Here is a 5,339-nt window from a genome sequence, read left to right as displayed (position 1 = left end):
CCCCACTAGACACTCCTTTGTCTGTCCTTACTACATCTGACCATAAATACCTGCAGAAAGCAATGGCCACTTTGTCACCTCTAAATTTCACACAAGCTCCTCTTGAGCCAGCTTTAGCCCATATAGGGAACAGAACTCTGGGACCTATAGTTTCCACCTTAACCAAGTTGACACAGCACATTCCAATATAGGATCGTATGGTTTTATTGGTTTCCCAACATACTGAACATTATGGTAAGAGCAGTTTGCTATATCGTGGGATATTCTTCCAAACTAATTTAGAAGAAATTCTGATGAACCATTATTTATGTAACTTTCCTTCTATTATTGTTAACTTAGGATGTTTTCTGTTTTTCTCTATCACAGACAGTGCTGCAGCAACTCTCTGTGCTTACAAATATTTGTCAGTATCTCTGACATTTCCTGGGAATGGATTCCTAGAAAGGAGATTACTAAATTAAAGGAAGTGAATTTCTACGGAGCTTGATGATTCCTGCCAAACTGCTTTCCAGAAGTGATGTATCAGTTTTCATTCCTATTAACATTGGGCTCAGGCCAGCATTGAATATTATATTTTAAATCTGTTCAAAGAGACATTTCCTGACTATCTCTGATACTGGTGATCATTACTGGCTCAGGAATTGGATGTAAAGTGAGCTAGCTGGACTGGTGACACCTTCCCTTTACCGCCATGGGTTCCTACACCTTCAGAAGCTGCACCCTTGATGAAAGGGGACAACATGTTCTGGTGAGGAATCTAGCATCTTTCAGTCAAGAACTTGGGGGAAGTACGTTGCTTAAAAATTAAATACATCCTGAGTAAACACGTTACGCACAGGAAAAACTACTGTTCCTATATCAGAAATATAGAAACGGAAATAGAAAGCAAGTGACTTTCCCAGGTATAGCTAGCAAGTCCCTAGCAGGGTCACACTTAGCATTTACTTTCCTAAAATTTTCCATCATGATTTAAGACATTTCAAAGCATCTATATTGTGCCAAAAATTAGATTCTGCATCACACATAGGAAAGCACAATTTTTGGCTTCTTTCTTAAATACTAAATCACATTAATTGGCTGTTTCCCATTGCAAATATTTGAATTAATAAGGATCTTTTTATCACACGTAATTTTAAATGATCTTTTAGATTTTCAGCTTTGCTGCAACACAGATGGAACTAAAACAAAATTGTATAATGCTGAAGTGACCCAAGGAGAAAACCTCTCACATAGATAATTTTGTGCAGAGAGTGAGTAAGCAGTCTATGCCACGTCTTCCCCAGATTTATATTTTAGCTGAAATGTAATGGTTAGACAGATAGTCAGTAATTGGTACAGTGAGAAGAGAAATTAGTTCTGACTTATCTTCTCTCCAAACTGCAAAGTGTATTTTTATATACAATTTCAGAATGATAATAAAATGATCTAGTTTCCATTTATCAAAATGAGCGATGCTGAATGTCTGATGACTGGCTTGCTTTCTGAAATCTTATTTTAGAGTTATCAGACTGTCTGAGATCTTTGGGAAACTTCTGCATTAAGTGAGCCAATTGGCAAATAAACATCTACTTAACATGTACAAAACTATAGAAGGCTGAGATACAGAGGTTGTGGCAGAGATGATGATCAGTGGTTATCTCAGAATGGTCTCTGAACCAGCAGCATCAGCAGCACCTTGGAACTGATCAGAAATGCTTACCTTACACATAATGGATCAGAAACTCTATGGAGAGGCTGGGCAGTTGTGTTTTAACAAGCCGCATGATGTACGCTAAAGTTATCTAAGAACTCTGATCCCAAGAAACAACTTAAAACACACACACACACACAAGAGTCAGCTCTGGAAAAGAGGAAATATTGTGTCATTAGCATATCAGAAAATTTGAAGAAGCCCTAAAAGAGCAAAGCTGATGTGTTTACATTTGCAGAGGAAACCATAGCCCAAATAATGTAGAAAAAAATATATTAGTAAGGGAATGAGAATGTTTTAGGAGGAACTCCAGAATAGGAGAATACTAAAAATGGCAGGGGCAAAAAAAGAAAAAAAAAAAATCAAAGAAATAATATAAGAAAAATTCCCAGCGGAAGCCGCAGCTGCCAGGAGCCCTGTACTCTCAGCCATGGTGAATCCCACCGTGTTCTTCCACATTCCAGTGGACAGCGAGCCCTTGGGCCGCGTCTCCTTCAAGCTGTTTGCAGACAAGTTTCCAAAGACAGCAGAAAACTTTCATGCTCTGAGCACTGGAGAGAAAGGATTTGGTTATAAGGGTTCTTGCCTTCACAGAATTATTCCAGGGTTTATATGTCAGGGTGATGACTTCACACGCCATAATGGCACTGGTGGCAAGTCCGTCTATGGGGATAAATTTGATGATCAGAACTTCATTCTAAAGCATACAGGTCCTGGCATCTTGTCCCTGGCAAATGCTGGACCCAACACAAACGGCTCCCAGTTTTTCATCTGCACTGCCAAGACTGAGTGGTTGGATGGCACGCATGTGGTCTTTGGCAAGGTGAAAGAAGGCATGAATATTGTGGAGGCCATGGAGCGCTTGGGTCCAGGAATGGAAAGACCAGCAAGAAGATCACCATTTCTGACTGTGGACAACTCTAATAAATTTGACTTGTGTTTTATCTTAACCACCAGACCATTCCTTCTGTAGCTCAGGAGAGCAGCCCTCCACCCCATTTGCTCGCAGTATCCTAGAATCTTTGTGCTCTTGCTGCAGTTCCCTTTGGGTTCCATGTTTTCCTTGTTCCCTTCCATGACTAGCTGGATTGCAGAGTTGAATTAAGTTTATGATTATGAAATAAAAACTAAATAACAAAAAGAAAAATTCCCAGAGCTGAACAATGAAACGTTTTCAGATTAACAGTTCACACAAAATGCTAAGCAGGTTGGAATACACACATCTTGATGAAATATCAGACACTAAGGATGAAGAGAAAGTTTCTAGAGAGAGAGGAGAAAAAAGAGATTACTTAAACAGGAGAATCAGTTTGGCATCAGAATTCTCATCAGAAACGCTGAAGACTAATAGGCACTAAGGAATCACTTCAAAAATTTATGAAAAATATTTTGAACAAAGTACTGGGTTCCTGGAAAAACTAACAGTCAAGTTAGAGGGCAACAAGAAAATGACAGTTTTAAGCACAAGAAAGTCTTGTTGCATTAAAGAATTTACGAAGGGGTTAAAGTTTAAAAATATTGAGCCTAAACTAAACTAAACAGCACCTTGGAAAGGTGGTGGAAGGTGGAGGAAGGAAAGGAGGAAAGGAAAGGGAAGGAAAGAAGGAAGGGAAGGAAGGAGGGGGAGGGGGCAGGAGGGAGAGAGGAAGGAGAAAAGGGAGGGAGGGAGGAAGGAAGGAAGGAAGGAAAATTTAGGAACAAGTTCAGATTTAGCAGCTTAGTTAAGTGGCAGAGAAAAGCTATTACCGTCTCATATCCATTTAGTGGCTTATGTGAAATGAACCGGTTTTGAAGTCCAGTTTCTTCCACTTGGAATTTTGGGTTTTACATGCACAGCAAGTGTGGCTAGTACTGCATCCTTGTCCTCCCTTCCATGGCAAGGGCAAAGGGCAAAAAACAGATGGACTTCCCTAAAGATTCATCATTGTCACCAGAAGAATAGCTGGGTTTCCTATAAGAGACTAGATGCCGTCTTCCTTCATTTATGCAACTGGGGGACAGGAAAGGTATTGTTTGTCCTGTGCATCAGTAGAGCACTGGTTTCCTCGCATACCCATATAGAACAGCTGGTTGTACTCACTTTGTCTCCCTTATTCCGGCATACAGAGAGTGTACAACTCAGCCATTCAGTGACAGTAGTTTTTTGACCCTGAAATATGTAAACAGAAGGATGGTCCAAAGGAATCATGAAGTAATCCTCTCATAAAAGTAGTAACGGTTAGCTTTGTGTACAGACAGATTTCACATAATTCTGATGCAAGCTTCACAGAGAGTCCTATGAGGTGAGAAAGAAATATAATCATTATATATTTTTTTACAGAAGAATAATTTTAGGCTCAGAGGATTAAATAAAACATTCAAGAACATGCAGCAAGTTAGTCAGTCTGTCTCACTTAGTGAGGACTTTCTGTGTGTCAGAACTTGCTGTTCTGAACACGTCTTTTAAAAAGGGAGGTAAGTCCCTCAATGGGGAATTTATTGGCTAGCAGAGGCAGATGGGTGGTAAACATGTAAGGACATAGCCATAAAGATAACTTTAGGTGTGGGAGATTGCCATGAAGAGGATAAAGTAAGTCAAGTCACAGGGGATGACTTGAGCTATGGTGGGAGAGGGGCTGCTGCTTCAGCGTGGGTGGAGTTGGGGAAATTCTCTGGATTGAGACCTGAATGTTGAGAGGAAGGCATAAGAGGATTGGAGAAAGAGCAACCCTTGCAGAGGAACAAACCGCTTGAGACAGCAATGAACTTGGCATGTACAAGGGGTACAAAAACAGACCAGTGTAGCTGGAACGCAGTGAACAAAGACAAGGCTGGTAGGAGACAGGGTCCAAGAGGTAGGAAGAAGCCAATCATGTAGAACTTTGTGAGCCATGATAAGGAGTTTCGGTTCAGGTTTTATTCTAAGTGTAATGAAAAGTTTTGTTTATTTGTTTTCTTAAACATCTTTACTAAGGTATACTTTATACATCATAAAATTCAACTGTTTTGAGTGTGCAATTCAATGATTTTTATAATTGAATTAATTAATTTATAATTATAATTATATATTAATTATAATTCAGGAGAGCAACCATCAACATAAATCAGTTTTAGAACATTCTTATTCTTCCAATAAGATCCCTCAGCCCACTGACAGTTATTCCTTTTTACATGCAACTGCTAATCTACATTCTGCCTCTCTAAATTTGTCTTTTCTGGGCATTTCTATAAATAGAATCATGCAATATATGGATTCTGGTACCTGGCTTCTTTCACTAGGCATAATGTTTTTGAGGTTAGGTAGGATATGTTAGTAGTCTGCTGTTTTTTTATTGCTGAACAGTGTTCCATTGTATGGATATGCCACAATTTGTTTATCCACTTATCTGCTGATGAACAGGTAGGTTGTTTCCAGTTTTTGACTATTGTGAATAATGAATGCTGCTATGAACAGTTGTGTACAAGTCTTTATGTGGACATGTTTTCTTTCATTCCTCTTGAATACAATACCTATAAATGGAATTGCTGGGCTATATAGGAATTTCAGACATTGCCAAACTGTTTTCCAAAGCGACTGCACCATTTTATATTCTCACCAGGAATGTATGAAGCTTCCCATTTCTCAACTCACCAACATTTTTTGTTGTCTGTCTTATTTATGGTAACCATT

The 5,339-nt window shown here is 39.2% G+C and overlaps 1 pseudogene; it reads left to right on the top strand.

The window, feature by feature from the left end:
• The first annotated feature begins 591 nt into the window (after positions 1 to 591).
• LOC101136248 (peptidyl-prolyl cis-trans isomerase A-like) lies at positions 592 to 2,778 on the top strand (annotated as a pseudogene).
• The last annotated feature ends 2,561 nt before the right edge of the window (positions 2,779 to 5,339 follow it).

This window comes from Gorilla gorilla, chromosome 19 (assembly GCF_029281585.2).
Source record: "Gorilla gorilla gorilla isolate KB3781 chromosome 19, NHGRI_mGorGor1-v2.1_pri, whole genome shotgun sequence".
In the NCBI taxonomy this organism is placed as follows: Eukaryota; Metazoa; Chordata; class Mammalia; order Primates; family Hominidae; genus Gorilla; species Gorilla gorilla.
This window is presented reverse-complemented; position numbering and strand designations above follow the sequence as displayed.